Consider the following 17,777-nt stretch of genomic DNA (forward strand, 5'->3'; position numbering starts at 1 on the left):
TTTATTTTTTTCCAGTTACATGTGAAGATAGTTTTCAACATTTTTTTTGTTTTATTTCAGGTTTTGGGTTTTTTTTGCAGGGTAATGAGGGTTAAATGACTTGCAGGGTAATGAGGGTTAAATGACTTGCCCAGGGTCACACAGCTAGTAAGTGTCAAGTATCTGAGGCCAGATTTGAACTCAGGTCCTCCTGAATCCAGGGCTGGTGCTTTATCCACTGTGCCACCTAGCTGCCCCTCAACATTAGTTTTTATAAGATTTTTGAGTTCCAATTATTTTCCCTTCCTCCCTTCCCTTCCCCCTTCCTAAGATGGCAAGCAATCTGATTGTGTGTATATATATATATATATATATACACATACATATATATATAGGTTATACATATATACAATCACATTAAACGTATTTCCACATTCGTCATGTTGTGAAAGAAGAATGAGAACGAAAGGGAAAAATCTCAAGAAAAAAAAGTGAAAATGGTATGGTTCAATCTGCATTCAGATTCCACAGTTCTGGGCAGCTAGATGGCGCAGTGGATGAGCACCGGCCCTGGAGTCAGGAGTACCTGAGTTCAAATCCGGCCTCAGACATTTAACACTTACTAGCTGTGTGAACCTGGGCAAGTCACTTAACCCCAATTGCCTCACTAAAAAAAAAACAAAAAAAAAACAGATTCCACAGTTCTTTTTCTAGATGTGGAGAGCATTTTCCATCGTGAGTCCTTTGGAATTGTTTTGAATCATTGTATTGCTGAAAGGAGTTGTCTATCACAGCTGATCATCACCCAGTGTTGCTGTCACTGTGTACAATGTTCTAGTTCTGCTCACTTCACTCAGTATCAGTCCACTTAAGTCTTTCCAGGTTTTTCTGAAATCTGTCTGAAATCTGGAGACTAGCTGAACAAACTGTGGTATATGAATGTAATGGAATATTATTGTGCCATAAGAAATCTTGAATATGAGGAATTCACAGAAACATTTGAAGACTTGTACAAACTGATGTAGAGTGAAGAAAGCAGACACAGGAAACAATGTATACTATGATTATATTAATGTCAATGAAGACAACACCAAAATGATAGTGAAACTCACATTAAATGCAATATTGGTTCCAGAAAGCAGATGATGAAACATAACTTCCTCCTGTCAATACAGAAAATAGATGGGGAAGGGAGGTGGAGACTTAATGCTGAATACTGCTTAGGCAGATGGACTTGGTCATTGTATCAGTTCTGATTTTGCTTGACTGTTTTCCTTTGTTTCAAGAGAGGGTTTTGTGGGGTAGGCGTGGGGTATTTCAAGAAATAATAGTGTTGAGGCCCTGGATTCAGAAGGAACTGAGTTCAAATCTGGCCTCATACACTTGACACTTACTAGTTGTGTGACCTTGGGCAAGTCACTTAACCCTCATTGCCCCACCCCCCAAAAAAGAAAGAAAGAATAGTGTAAAAAAACAAAAGGGATTGATAAAACTTTAAAACATAAATGAAATTCTAGTTTGATGCTTCATTTGATCATGAAGGTGACGCTGGGTTCTTTCTCTGTCTCTGTCTCTGTCTGTTTCCATCTCTTTGTCTCTTTTCTCCTCCCTCCCTTTAATTTGTGAAATCCAACTCTTCCAAAAAAAAAAGATCCTATAGAATTCTTTTGTCTCTAGAGTATTACAATTTCTATTATTTAAGAGGGAAAGTACTACCAGGGAAGTAGAAATCCATTGCTTTCTTCACCAAAATAGGCAGCAAAACATGGCAGGTTACATATAAGAGAGAAGGGAAGGGAATTAGAGAAAGGAAGTATTCCTATAGCACCGACTATGTGCTAGACACTATGTTAAATGTTTTTTAAAAAATATTGTCAGGGGCAGCTAGGTGGCGCAGTGGATAAAGCACTGGCCTTGGATTCAGGAGGACCTGAGTTCAAATCCAGCTTCAGACACTTGACACTTATTAGCTGTGTGACCCTGGGCAAGTCACTTAACCCCAATCACCTCACCAAAAAATAAAAAATTCTCTCATTTGATCTTCACAACAACCCTGCAGTATAGATGTTATTATGTATATCAATATAAATAAGCCAGTAGAATATAGGCCCCCTTCCCAGCTGGATTTCTATAGCATGCTGAAAAAGGTATTGGAGACTTAACAAATCTCCAGGGATGCTCTCAAGGAACTCTCTAGCTAGTGTGATGAATCTAATTTCACTCTCCCTGGGTCCCATAATTATCACCACCAGTCCTCATTTTTATTCCAAAGTAATATGTGGCCCTGGGTTCTCAATATGCCAACAGAGTGCAGGCTTTGGTAGGTTCTACCAGTGTGGAGAGGTTTATCGATGAACCTAATGAGCTATTGTTTGTTCTACAAACAAATATTAATCTAGCAAAGTTTGGTGATGAGTCTTGAAAACTATCTTCTCAGTTACAGAAAGCTTGTAAGAAGTGTCTTCTGGGGCCAGCTCCTGAGAGAGCCAATTATTAAATTTTCATTGTGAGCATTTATACCTCTGTTAAGGGTTAAAATTCTAGCTAAACTGTCTAAAATATCTAATGAGTGGTCGCCAATCAATTACAAGCTTTAGCAAGAGTTAGACTTTTAAGCATTTATTAAGGAGAATAAGAATTTGGTAAAGAGAGAGAGAAAGGCCTAGATTTCTATCTATTAAAGGGAGAGCACATTTTTAGCTCCCTTCTCCGCCAGCGTCCCCAGGAAAGAGAGCGAGCCTGAGCGCCAGTCTCTTCCTTTCTCCTCCCACTAGCCCGCGTCACTTCCTGACTCCTGGTCTTGCCCTCAAAGACCTTCCCTTCATGGGCAGAACTCTTCTACAGTAAGTATCCAGCAGGTGGCGTTATTCCAATCGTTACAGTCCCCCCTGTTGTTCCTCAAGAAACAAAATGTTTCCTTGACGGAACAGTAAAAAGAATATAATAACTATTGCTAACTAATAATATGTGAACAACAATATAGAAAAGGAAGAGAGGAAAGTTTTGTCCAGAGGGGCGATTTTTTTTTGTCCTCATGAACCGACGCTTTGACATTAGTCTTGCAAAGGGAGGGCCTCCGCAGAGAATACATGTTACAGATGGTGTATATTATAACAGAAAGAGAAAAAAACAACAAAAACAACAAATCAAAACTGTTCATTTAAAGTCTCTGAAAGTCTTTTCTCAGATGTCCTCTAGGTGTAGTCATAGAATCAAAGTCTTTTCAGGGGTTGATGTGTGGATGCTGGTAATCAGCCAGGAAAATTTCCTACAAAATTGAGCTTAACACAACTTTAAAATAGCTTTGTCAATAATCAAATCAAACAATGAAAGTTCTCAAAAACATGTCTAAGGGAATTCAGAATCTTAGTTGTTATACATGAAACATATAATAAAACAAAAATTGAACCATTCTTTAAAATTATAATATTACTATAGTCCCCCCCCTTATGGAGGGTAATTGAGAAGACAATTGCTGCGATATTAATTAATAAAAATAATTTTTATCTTTGTTTCATCACTTTTTGCATCATCTGCCTAATTATCCTCATGCCATTATGAGAAATTAGAAAATCTAATATAATTTGTAACAGGTGTCAAGGCCAAATTCAACACTGTATTTATCATGACACCTGAGATAATTATGGGGGTTACCATAAAAGAACAGAGAAATGATGGGATATGAGCATTCCCACACTTGAGCAATATGTACTGCCCATACAGTATGCCAGGCTTAAAATAGGTGAATGGAATATATGTCCATGCCACCGAACATATTGGAAGAAACTGAGTCAGACTTAATCAGATGCATGGGATTGAGATGGTCCATGGCATCAGGCATATAGGAGGGAGCATAGAAGTGTAACGATTGGAATGACGCCACCTGCTGGATACTTACTGTAGAAGAGTTCTGCCCATGAAGCGAAGGTCTTTGAGGGCAAGACCAGGAGTCTTTTCTTTGGCGGGGAGGAAGTGACGGAGATTAGTGGGAGGAGGAAGGAAGAGACTGGCGCTGACTCTGGGTCTTTTTCCTGAGGACGCTGGCGGAGAAGGGAGCTAGAAATGTGCTCTTCCTTTAATAGATAGAGATCTAGGCCTTTCTCTCTCTCTTTACCAAATTCTTATTCTCCTTAATAAATGCTTAAAAGTCTAACTCTTGCTAAAGCTTATAATTTATTGGCGACCACTCATTAGATATTTTAGACAGTTTTCCTAGAATTTTAACCCTTAACAGAAGCCAGGTGTAGAAGTGAGATGGGTGGGATCAATACTTCCAGCCATCTGTACAATATTGTGGGGAAAAATAAAATAAAATATTAAACCAAGAGAATCCAACCTCAACATTAGTCAAAAGCCGTTCCCTCGGCCATACCTTGACTTCATGCATGTCTCCCCTCATGTGACAGTTCAGTGTCTGCTCTTGCATGTATTCCTCTTGTGATTGGATGGCATCTTGGCCAACTGGCATCTGATAACTCAGAATAAAGGCAATTAATGTCTTAAATGATAAGTTCCCATAATTTAAAAATTGAGGATAATAAATGATTGCAAAAAATGTGAATACATCTTGACTCAGAACACAATATATAATTATGCAACAATTTCAAATAATACCCCTTTTTTGTACTTAGTATACAATTACTTTTGTGAAAAATCAGAACATATTTAAATACAAGTTAAAGCACAACAGAATCTCAAAGAAAACTTTTTTAAAAAAAAGAAAACTTTTACAAATGTTCCCCTTTTTTTTTTTTTTTTGGAATATGCTTATCAAAAATAATACTTCTAGAATCAATTTACACTTGCCATAGCAAACAATTTGCCAGGGAAATGCTTTAAAGAGTTTGATCAAATAATCAGTTGAGAAAAAATAACAAAAACAAACAACTCAGAATATGGGAGCACAATACTCCTAGAATTAACATTGTATTATGAAATCAAAACCATGTTTCAAAATTAGATAGATGAATGAATAGAAGAAAATACACGTGGAACAATAAAAGACAGTGAAATTCAAACTAAGGAAATCTAAATGAATATGAACTTAATGTTAACAAGAGTATTATAAAATATAAACTTGATCACATGACTATAAAAAGCTTTTACAAATATTCTCCTTGTTTTAAAAACTAAGTATAAGACACAATCTCAAAAGCATGAAAATCTCTATGAAAATAAACCCATTACCATTAATTTCAAAATGTAGATGTAATAGCATAGAAATCCTATGTAACCTCTGAACTGATACAATTACTCTGAGTGAATTCAGAACACTTTTGATTCCGATATCTAAAATCCCCAATACTCATATCAATACCTTGCTGCTTACTTCTACATTTCTGTACAATATATACCCTTCCATGCCAAAAGAAGCAGAGTCTTGAACTATGTTGATGATTGTCATTCTTATTCAGCTTAAGTTTTTCTTCTTTAACCCCTCTATATTGTCTGTCGGGCTTTTCACCATACAAATGCTTTATAAGATTACTAATGAAAGACAAAAGCAGGTTAGCAAAATTATGAACAAAACGAGCATATCTGGAATTTAAAGAGTTTTCTAAGATTGTCTCAAAAGCACAGCCAGGCCGGAGAAGGGCTGAGCCTGAAGCTGCAAATGTAGTTACAGAAAGTTGAGCATGCGCATCAGATCTCTGGACTTCCCAGGCAGGGGAAGCTATGGGCTTGGCCATAGGAGGAGTAGAGGGTGGGGTCTGGAGAGGAGGGGAGGGACCAGGGCAATTTGAATCAGACTTGATTTTGAACTCAGGCCTGGATTCCTCTTCCCCCACTTTGCCTCCAGGTGCTAGGGGATTAAAAGCTTCTAGAGGGTGGGTCATTGCCTCCAGGCATGCAAAATTAAAGCAACAATTAGTGTTAGAACTGGGAAAAGCTGCAGGAATCTCTTCAGGTTTCTCTGAAAAAGCATGGTTGGGAGAGGGAGAGATATTTCCTTGTGTGAGTAAGTTGCTGGCTCTTTTAACAAAAAGAAAAAGAAAAATAGAAAATCCACAAAAACAAAGCATTAACATGATCTTATCTCCCATTTGTCTGGTTAAACAGACTAAAATCAAAAATAGGATAATTAGGGAGTTTAAAAGGTCCATTCGAAAAAATTTAAAGGGAAAACACAGCCAGTACGCCAGTACTTAGCAGTTTAAAGGGAGAGGGAGGGGAAATTTCTTACCCAACCAGAAGATCAGAAGAAGACTGAGGTTTAGCTTTCCTCTTCGTGGTCAGCCATCTGTTAAGGGCTAAAATTCTAGCTAAACTGTCTAAAATATCTAATGAGTGGTCGCCAATCAATTACAAGCTTTAGCAAGAGTTAGACTTTTAAGCATTTATTAAGGAGAATAAGAATTTGGTAAAGAGAGAGAGAAAGGCCTAGATTCCTATCTATTAAAGGGAGAGCACATTTCTAGCTCCCTTCTCCGCCAGCGTCCCCAGGAAAGAGAGCGAGCCTGAGCGCCAGTCTCTTCCTTCCTCCTCCCACTAGCCCCGTCACTTCCTGACTCCTGGTCTTGCCCTCAAAGACCTTCCCTTCATGGGCAGAACTCTTCTACAGTAAGTATCCAGCAGGTGGCGTTATTCCAATCGTTACACCTCCAGCATAGGCAATCTACCAATCAGGGCTTGATTTATTGTTTTGTCAATTGTCTACACTTAAGAAAGTGTAATAATTCTAATTAAAAGTGTACATATTTTTTTTTCATCCAAAGAGCCCCGTTAAACCTTTACCAGCACTTCCCTGTATTGTTCTAGAATCACTGCTTGAGCCTCTTAGCTGGAGTGCAGGAGAAGGCTCAAGGAATGAAATCATCTGGTGCCTAAAATCTAGCAATAACGATGACAACAATGATAAAAACAACAACAATAATAGCTCGCATTTCTGGGGCTCTCTAAGGTTTGCAATGTGCTTTATACCATGATCTCATCTGAATCTCACCAACCCCCTGGGATATAATATGGTTCTATGGAGGGAGGGCCCCTACTAAATAAGGTCAAAGTACTGAAGGATAGCAGGTTTGGTTTGAATGAATCAGAATTCTATTAGTAGATTTTCCAAGCTATAAGGGACCTTAGAGAGAACTTAGCCCAACTTATCCCCTCATTTGGGCACAGACTGGCCCAAGATTACACAGCTGGTGAATGGTCAAATTCAGGTCTTCTGACATCTAATCTGTGCTTTTAAAAAAACAATTTAAAGCCAGTTTATCTATTCAGCAAGTACAGGAAATCCTCAGCATCTAGATAGATGGTGTTCCAAAAGTTCACTTATAAGGAAAAGGAATAAGCATTTATATAGTCTCAATGTGCCAGGCATTGTACTAAGTGTGCACTTTTTACAAATTATAGTTCTTTTGATCCTTACAACAACCCTGGGAAGTAGGTGCTATTATTTTCCCCATTTGAAAGTTAAGGAAACTGAGGCAGATGGAGGTTAAGTGACTTGCCCAAGGTCACACAGCTAGTGACTGGATTTGAACTCAGGTCTTCCTGATTCCAGGCTCAATGTTCTGTTCACTTTACCACTAGCACCCATGTTCTTAAGGATATGGACTGTTTCAGTTCTCCAATACCCCGCTGGGGGCCTATCATGTAGGAGGCACTTAATAAATGTTTAAATGTTGAACTGATTGAAGCTCAATTCTTTTCTTCAGAGAAATGGTGTCATCAGTGATGGTGAGGTTGCCAGTCTAGGCCACAAAAATCTATATAAGACATAGCACAGCTGAAATGCCATAAATCTATGAGAAAAATAGTAAGAAACTAAATACTATTACTGGAGAAGGAAATGGCAAACCACTCCAGTATCTTTGCCAAGAAAACCCCAAACGGGGTCATGAAAAAAGACACAACTATTACAACACCAGTAATTAAAGAAAACAGAGAAGAAAGCAGTAAAATAAAAGAAATATTTTTAAGTACTGGAAAAATCAGCAGGTTTAATTAGAGGACTAAGATATAGGTAACAACTTTTGGGGGATATAGCACCTGAGGTACCCACCTCTCATAGACAGATGCCCAGAAAATCTACTCCAGCTTCAAGGAACTCTAAATATCTACTCACAACTCACTAGCTCTTACTGATCAGTTTACTTTCACTAATTACTGTATTTTATTTTCCTAGTTAGCCAGAGGGCCCAATTAGTTCAAAGTAAAGGTATTTAATTAAATACCATAAGAAGAAACACAACAGAATATTCCCCTTGGATGTGGTACATACTTTACCATAAATAGAAGGGAGGACATGCATAGTGATCACAAACTGGGGCATTGAGGCAAAGAACCAATGTTCTTTGGGTCGCACATACAGACAGGCAGCTCTCAGATACTTCCAGGCTGCCAATGTCTTCTGATGATGTTGTTGCACAGTTTTCTTGGCCCTTATCCCTGATGGATGCTGTTCTCTGCTGGATCTCACCTGAGTGTGTCACACTGTGTCTGGTGCCTCTACCTGCCTCTTGTAGAAAATTAAAATATAGTTTAAACTGCCTGTCTCCAAACAGATCAGAGAAATTATTTTAATATCTCTTACAAAATTAATAAACAGATCAGAGAAATTAATCTTATAATATCTCCTACAATTTGTTTCCATACCTGTCTTCCTACCAAAACAAAACAGATCAGAGAACTTGGCTAAAAACCAGATCAGAGAACATAATGTCTCCTATATGAACCAGATTAGAGACAGTCAGGAAAACATAATACCAATTTATTTTGTCCCAAGAAGAAAGAAACCATGATCATGCAGAGACCCTTCCAAGCTCAGCGACCCCCCCCTCTTTCTGAGGGTACATAAGGCTTTTTTCCACTGATTACAGGGTGTAGTCAGTTTCAATAGTCTGATACAAAAATCAACCCAGAAGCAAAAAGCAGTTTAACAATTTCAGTTATAACAAATATGGAGGACATACAGAAGCATCATGATAAGGTTACAGGATTCTAAAAAAGGGTTTGGTAAGAATGAAGACGCCGAGATGTCCCCATAAGATAGGGATTTGCTATCCTTAGGGAAAAGAAGTTACCAGGTAGGGTCTTTTATCTGCTAGCTATCTGGGTTCAGTTTGGAGTTCAGTTGAAGGACATTTTGTTCCTATTAATGCTATCAATCCAGGGTTTCATAAAACTCCCTTGGATAATAAGGCACCTCCATCAAATCCAGGTGATCCATACTTTCATATTAACACTCTCTTCTGGGTTTCTTTAATCTCCACTGTGATCATCAGTCTGATGTTGTCAGTGCTGGGTGTCACTTCCTACTGCTAGTTTCTGGGCATCATCTATTCAAGACTAACTTCTGGGGCAGCTAGGTGGTGCAGTGGATAAAGTACCGGCCCTGGAGTCAGGAGTACCTGAGTTCAAATCTGGCCTCAGACACTTACTTAATACTTGCTAGCTGTGTGACCCTGGGCAAGTCACTTAACCCCAATTGCCTCACTAAAAAAAAAAAAAAAAAGACTAACTTCTAGCCATACTATTCTTGGCTTCTAGGACTCAGGAAAAAGAAAGCCTCTCTCTAATCAGGACAGACTGACAGTTCTTTTCATTGTGTCAGATTGCTTTGCTAAGTTGTATTTTATTAAAAGAAAGAGAAAAGATGGGGAAAGGGTGACACAGGATATGTAGGAATGATCAGTGTCTGGGGTGGGGAAAGCATTTAAAAAAAAAAAACACCATGTGTATCATGTATAACATATGTCAAATTGCTTGCTTTCTCAATGGGGTGGGGGGAAGAAAGGAAGGGAGGGAGAGAATTTGGCCCTAAAAACTTGAAAAAAAGAATGGAAAAATTATGTTTACATGTAATTTGGGGGGGAAATATTAAATTTAAAACTAAAAACTAAAAAAGATGTGTATATATATATATGTGAGAAAGACATCGACTAAGATGCAATTAATTATAAGCATTGAGAAAGAGGAAGGGTACAGTTAGCAGGAAGTATAAGAATATTTGAGGAGTATTCCATTTATAGCTAGCTTATTGCCGGGGGGGGGGGGGGGGGGGGGGGTGTGTGTGGAGGAGTAAGTAGGTGGTAGAAAAGAGATCATGTTTGTTTATTCCCCACATCAGCCACAAGGTAGTGTTGTTTTAATCCCAGGACACTACCATAACTATCCAGGACAGCCCTGAGGAGATAGGTAAGCAGAAACGGAAGGCAGGTGTAAACCAATGCCTCATATGCCTCTGAGATAAGTGGTGAAGTGGATAGAGTGCTGGACCCAGAGCCAGCAAAACAAATCAGATGCTCACTGGCAGGATGATCCTGGGCAAGTCCCCTATTCTCTCAGCCTCAGTTTCTTCATCTGTAAAAAGGGGATGATGATAGCCCTCATCTCACAGAGTTGTTTTTGTTGTTGTTGTTGTTTTTATATATAGGTAAGAGCTTTTTGCAAACCTAAAAGTGCTACATAAACGTTAGCTTTTATTATGATCATCATATGCATCAACCCTTTCAAATTTGGGCGTTCACACCTTGGAAACAGTCCGGATAGGGTTTCTTTAGAATCCAATTTGGTCTACCCGTTATATTCTCCCTCATGTGTTTTGCTTTAAAATCAAAACACCATAAAAAAGGCATTTTGATTTTTCGAAAAACATGAATCCCAAATTTTAAAAGAAAAATGGAACAAGTGACATTCCCACAATCTTGATGACAGCCTTTCTGAAAGAAATATTAGTAACAGATGGTGCTTTTTAATAGTAGCTGCGAGGGATGGTCTATTTCCCCAAGAAACCATTGTTCTATGTGTTGCTATTTCAGGTCTGTTCACATATGAATATTCCTCCAGGTATTGCTGAAATAAAAACCACGTGAGGGGCAGCTAGGTGGTGCAGTGGATAGAGCACCGGCCCTGGAGTCAGGAGGACCTGAGTTCAAATCCGGCCTCAGACACTTAACACTTACTAGCTGTGTGACCCTGGGCAAGTCACTTAACCCCAATTGCCTCACTAAAAAAAAAAAAACAAAAAAACAAACCAAGTGAAACAAATTAAAAACTATATTTAATGGTCCCAGAAGATCCTCTTTTCATATTCATTTTCTCTGTCTAAGCATGGAAAGACTGCTTGGTCTATAAGGCAAACATAACCTGGAACTCTAGAGTAACAAAAAATTAAGTAAAATAAAAATATCTTTAGGAAATGATAATGAAGAATTAGGTGATGACACAGTGAAACATAATTGTGAAGTATGCTAGTTTCTGATATCCTTTGATATCCTTTTATCCTTCATGGGGCACCATCAAATCTCAAGTGCATAAAAGGCTCAACTAGTGTGAGTGATATTGAGATTTAAAATAGTGATTAGATGGTTGGTAGAGCTGTAAATTGGCTCGACTATTCTGGAAAGCAATTTGAAATGATGAGGGAAAAAATGACTAAATTGTTTCTACACTTTGATCCCACTATTGGGCACGTATGGCAAAGACAGAATGGTCCAATACATAGCAAAATATTTATAACAGTGCAGTAATGCCTTTTTACAAAAAAAATGAAGAATAGGAAAGACAAAACCCTTTTTAAAAAAAAGTTTGGACCCATAAATTCACCGATACAAGGAACTCCTGATGAAGAAACTGCTTCTACCAATGTAGACTAGCCCCTGCTCAGCCACCTAAAGTCTTAGAAAGTTGCTTGGGACACCGAGAGTTTAAGTGACTTGCTGAGAGTCACAAAGGCAGAATGTGTCAGTGTTAGGATGTTGTGGAAGCAATGTCCTAACCCCTCTCCCTATACAAGTTAAGCTACCTTTTCCTTAAAAGGTATTGAAACCATCCTTATGGCTTGATTAGTTTAAGAAACGAATGACTCCTGAGTCATTAACATCACTTCCTGATTACTAAGGTTGTCCAGGTGCTGTCTGATGCTTGGCTGGCAGACCCCAGTGTACAACTGAGAGGCAGGGGAGCTTCAAATCAATTTAGGTTGTCCCTAATGCATATGTTTGTTGAATGTCTTTCTCCTGGTATGGCTAAGTAATTTTCCTTTTGTAAACTATTGAATGTTGAATGATCTAAATGTGTCTCATTTTGTTCTAATATCACACACAAAGTAACAGGGGACTAGCTTGAATTAGATACAGGCTGGAACAACCGAAATAGTTGTCGAGAATTGGAACAGACTGATCTTGAAGTTAATGGACAGTTCAGGGGAACATGGGCCAGGGTTGGCCTCCATGCTTCTGTGATGTGTTTAGTGATATCTCTAGAGACGATGGTTACCATGAGGTGCCCTTCCTGTCCCTGTAAGATGAGAGAGTAAACTGTCTGTGGCCACTCAACAAGAAAAACCCTATGAGAATATGCTCTGTGTACTCTGAAGAAAACCCCAGCAAAAAGTGTGCATAATTTCTTCTCTTAGGAGGTGATAGTAGTCCCCAGCCCCACTAGCTGGTAGGCCTATGCATGGGCATATGCAAGAACCAACTTTTCCCATCTCCCAGACTATAATTTTGGTATAGTCTGAAAAAGGTGCTGGATGAACTGCATGGGACTTTTGTGGCCTTTGGTTGGCCTTTGGGAACCAAGCCATGTGGACTTTGTTGATAGGCAAAAAAGAAAATTGCTTAATTCTCAGGAGCCCAAGGCCCTTTCTGGAACTGGGGATATGGACAAATATACCCCCTGTACTCCAGCTAATTTGTTGAGAACGTGGGGTGCTACTTCAGTTTAAAAAGAGAAGTAACTGGGGCAGCTAGGTGGCGCAGTGGATAAAGCACCGGCCCTGGATTCAGGAGGACCTGAGTTTAAATCCAGCCTCAGACACTTGACACTTACTAGCTGTGTGACCCTGGGCAAGTCACTTAACCTTCATTGCCCCATCAAAAAAAAAAAAAAAGAAAAGAAAAAAGAAAGAAAGAGAGAGGTAACTTCCATTTTCACTCCTAAACTATAAACTCTCTCTTTTTCTCTCTTTTCTGTCTCTCTTTCTCTCAGTCTCTGTCTCCCCCCTTCAACCCTGGAATTAATGGCAACCACTTAAACATGGCAGATAGAGTACATGTTGTCCCAGAAAAGTCTATGATTTTTTGTTGTTATTGTTATTACTGTTGCTTTGGGTTTCTTTAAGAGTATGTGTGAGTTGATGTTCCTAGATTTGTGAATTCAAGCTGTCAGAAGCTTCTGGGTCCATCAATGAGGATTAATTGGCAGCAGGAGAAATTTACTGCAGTGGAGAGGATGACCACTCACAGGAAGAGGAAACTAAGCCCTGAATGATCAACCAGAATCCTTCAGTAGTTGTCCAAGTCGTCCCACATGGCAGATCCTGACCTTAACCACTACAGTAGATAAGCCAGAGTCAGTGGCCTGAAGCATAACCCAGAATGGGGGACAGACTCAGTCCCTGACTCCTGCCCCAGAATAGGATAGTGGAAGTTCAGTCCATCACTTTCTGTTGCTTAAGTTGGCAAACCACCATGGGTAACTTAGAGGCAAGGCAGCTTCATTCAGCTCAGTGAACTCAAGATGTCCTCCATGCATATCCTTCTGCTATAGCTAAGTAAATCTGCTTTTGTTAACTGTTGAATGAAAGTCACTTAACTGTTTGTCTCAGTTTCCTCATCTGAAAAATGGAGATAACAATAGAACTTCCCTCCCAAGGTTGTTGTGAGAATAAAATGAGAAGATTATTATAAAGCACTTAGCACAATGCCTGGTACATGATAAGTACTATGTAAATGGTTGTGGTGGTAGTGGTGGTAGTGGTGGTGGTGGTAGTAGTAGTAGTAGTAATAGTAGTAGTAGTAGTAGTAGTAGTAGTAGTAGCAGTAGCAGCAGCAGTGGTAGTGGTGGTGGTGGTGGTAGTAGTGGTGGTAGTAGTAGTAGTAGTTGCAGCAGTAGTAGTGGTGGTGGTGGTGGTAGTAGTAGTAGTAGCAGCAGTAGTGGTGGTGGTGGTGTTAGTAGTAGTAGTAGCAGCAGTAGTGGTGGTGGTGGTGGTAGTAGTAGTAGTAGCAGTGGTGGTGCTGGTGGTGGTAGTAGTAGTAGTAGCAGCAGTAGTGGTGGTGGTGGTAGTAGTAGTAGTAGTAGCGGTAGTAGTAGTGGTGGTGGTGGTGGTAGTAGTAGTAGTAGCAGCAGTAGTGGTGGTGGTGGTAGTAGTAGTAGTAGTAGCAGCAGTAGTGGCAGTGGTGGTGGTAGTAGTAGTAGGAGGAGGAGTAGGAGGAGGAGTTGTAGCAGTAGTAGTGGTGGTGGTGGTAGTAGTAGTAGTAGTAGCAGCAGTAGTGGTGGTGGTGGTGGTAGTAGTAGTAGCAGTGGTGGTGCTGGTGGTGGTAGTAGTAGTAGTAGCAGCAGTAGTGGTGGTGGTGGTGGTAGTAGTAGGAGTAGCAGTGGTGGTGCTGGTGGTGGTAGTAGTAGTAGTAGCAGCAGTAGTGGTGGTGGTGGTGGTAGTAGTAGTAGTAGCAGCAGTAGTGGTGGTGGTGGTGGTAGTAGTAGGAGTAGTAGTAGGAGTAGTTGTAGCAGTAGTTGTAGCAGTAGTAGTGGTGGTGGTGGTGGTGGTAGTAGTAGTAGTAGTAGTAGTAGCGGTAGTGGTGGTGGTGGTGGTGGTAGTAGTAGTAGTAGTAGTAGCGGTAGTGGTGGTGGTGGTGGTGGTAGTAGTAGGAGTAGTAGTAGAAGTAGTTGTAGCAGTAGTAGTGGTGGTGGTGGTGGTAGTAGTAGGAGTAGTTGTAGCAGTAGTAGTGGTGGTGGTGGTAGTAGTAGTAGTAGCAGTAGTGGTGGTGGTGGTGGTAGTAGTGGTAGTAGTAGTAGTAGCGGTAGTAGTGGTGGTGGTGGTAGGAGTAGGAGTAGTTGTAGCAGTAGTAGTGGTGGTGGTGGTGGTGGTGGTGGTAGTAGTAGCAGCAGTAGTGGTAGTGGTGGTGGTAGTAGTAGTAGTGGTGGTGGTGGTGGTAGGAGTAGGAGTAGTTGTAGTAGTAGTAGTGGTGGTGGTGGTGGTAGGAGTAGGAGTAGTTGTAGCAGTAGTAGTGGTGGTGGTGGTGGTGGTAGTAGTAGTAGTAGTAGTAGTGGTGGTGGTGGTGGTGGTAATAGTAGTAGTAGCAGCAGTAGTGGTGGTGGTGGTAGTAGTAGTAGTAGCAGCAGTAGTGGTGGTGGTGGTAGTAGTAGTAGTAGCAGCAGTAGTGGTGGTGGTGGTAGTAGTAGTAGGAGGAGGAGGAGTAGCGGTAGTGGTGGTGGTAGTAGTAGGAGTAGTAGTAGGAGTAGTTGTAGCAGTAGTAGTGGTGGTAGTGGTAGTAGTAGTAGCAGCAGTAGTGGTGGTGGTGGTAGTAGTAGTAGTAGCAGTGGTGGTGCTGGTGGTGGTAGTAATAGTAGTAGCAGCAGTAGTGGTGGTGGTGGTAGTAGTAGTAGTAGTAGCGGTAGTGGTGGTGGTAGTAGTAGGAGTAGTAGCAGTAGTAGTGGTGGTAGTGGTAGTAGTAGTAGTAGCAGCAGTAGTGGTGGTGGTGGTGGTAGTAGTAGTAGTAGTAGCAGTGGTGGTGCTGGTGGTGGTAGTAGTAGTAGTAGTAGCAGTGGTGGTAGTGGTGGTGGTGGTAGTAGTAGTAGTAGTAGCAGCAGTAGTGGTGGTGGTGGTGGTAGTAGTAGTAGTAGTAGCAGTGGTGGTAGTGGTGGTGGTGGTAGTAGTAGTAGTAGTAGCAGTGGTGGTAGTGGTGGTGGTGGTAGTAGTAGTAGTAGCAGCAGTAGTGGTGGTGGTGGTGGTGGTGGTAGTAGTAGTAGTAGCAGCAGCAGTAGTGGTGGTGGTGGTGGTGGTGGTAGTAGTAGTAGTAGTAGTAGTAGTTGCTGTTACTGTTTCAGGATCAAATATAAACTGCCAGAGAACAGTCCTGCATGAGGCCCAGCCCAGAGGAGAGGAACTAAACTCAAGCCTTCTTGAGGCTATGTTGCCTCTCAAAACATATTTTAAAAATATTCTTCACCTTCTCAGTTATGGGGTGGGCAAGACAGTGAGAAACAAAAATTTCTAGATGGGGAAGGAAAGGGTACATGGGAGAGAGAGAGAGAGACTGAGGGCTTTTTGTTGTTGTTCAGTCCTGTCCGGCTCTTCATGACCTTATTTGGGGTTTTCTCGGCCATTGCCTTCTCCAGCTCATTTTACAGATGAGGAAACTGAGGCAAACAGGGTGAAGTGATGAGATACAGAGAAACATTCTAAAGGGAGAGAGACATACAAAAAAGGAAGAGAAAGTGGGAGAGATTGATGTAGAAAGGAAGAGGAGGAAATAAAATAAACTGAAGGGGAAAATTTAGAAGGATTTGAGGTATAAGCTAAGTACTCTTGTCTAGTTGCCTGTTTATCACCAAGCTTTGAAATGCTAATTAGCTAATTAACCACTTTCACAGTTCTTAAATTGTCCTTTATCCTTTAGCCTTTAAAGAAACGCAGCTCAATGGGACAATCACAGCAGTTCACCCAGTGAAAAGTTATTCTCTGAGCTGCAGCAGTAGTCCCAGCAATGGTACCCCCTGTTCTGATAAAATGAAGCCTAAGGCTGGATCTGTCCAGGAAACTAGAGGTTCCCAGACCTGTATCCTGCAGGGAAAGTCTTTTTTCCCCAATACTTTTCAAAAGTATGATCTCTGCCCAAAGGGATAACCTTCTGTCTGTTTGCATAATGTCTCTTACACAGCTGATTGCGCTGTGTGACCTCTTTTGCATAAAGTAACCAGGACAGAGCCCAGGACAGAATAAATCTCCTATAACTAACTGACCTATAAGTGGACCTGGACCAAATATTTAATTGCCAACAGTGATTTGATGACTTCAATTTTGAGCCCCATATGGCTCTGGGTATCTGAATACACATGTCCAGATTAGATTGTGCATGGTCACATACAAAATCATTTCAACAGGGAACACCATTTTTCAGCTCCAGAAGAATCAATCCATACCACTGGGAGACATCTCTTTGCCAAATTATTACCTTGCCTGCGTTATAAAGAAATTTATCAAATCTATCAGCTAATCTTCCAGATTTAGAGAAAGTATTTAAGTCAACAGGAGGCTCGACATGCAGTTGGCTGATTCTCTGGGCAGTGAGCCCAAGTGAGTCGGAGTGCATTTTTCTCCAGTATTTATTTTTAAATGGATGTTTTAAAAATGATGATTCTATCATTAATTATATAGGCACTAGTGAGTCAATATAATTTTAAAAAATGAAAGCTCATGTGGCTAGGTAGCGCACAGCCACTCTATCAGAAGGATGTTCTTTTCCAAGCTGGTGACAGAGGACCAGAATAGTCAGTAAAATGTTCTGGCCTTGATGATAGGTCAGAGTCCATCTGTTTCATCTGCTCTTTGGCTATCTGAATGATTGAAATTAATTGTCTTCATAATGCATTGAAAGTCTTAAGTACAAAGACAAATAAAATCTTTCTTTCTAAGATAGAGATATTGCATTATGTATTTGAATGGGCCATCATCCTATACAACATATTTTGAGGTTTTTGATATTTAACATTATCTTGGTTTGGGGAATTCTACTCAATAAGCAAGAATTTTATGGCCATGAGCAGTTTGTAGAATATAGCACCTAGTGCATGCAGTAAATATCACTAAATAGGTATTGATTTATTGCTAGGTAACTATTATTTGATATAAGGAACATGGTAAATTTATATGTATATATATATAGAGAGAGAGAGACATATAGACACACACATTATACACACACACATATGTATATATATTCTATACTAAAACAGCAAAAAAGAGCATTTCCATACATGTAACAGCGACAACTGAGACAACTGAACAACAACAAAAAGCAGAATAGGAAAAGAGGATTTCATATGAAACACAAATATCCATTTCATCCTGC

This window comes from Dromiciops gliroides, chromosome 6 (assembly GCF_019393635.1).
Source record: "Dromiciops gliroides isolate mDroGli1 chromosome 6, mDroGli1.pri, whole genome shotgun sequence".
NCBI classification, from domain to species: domain Eukaryota; kingdom Metazoa; phylum Chordata; class Mammalia; order Microbiotheria; family Microbiotheriidae; genus Dromiciops; species Dromiciops gliroides.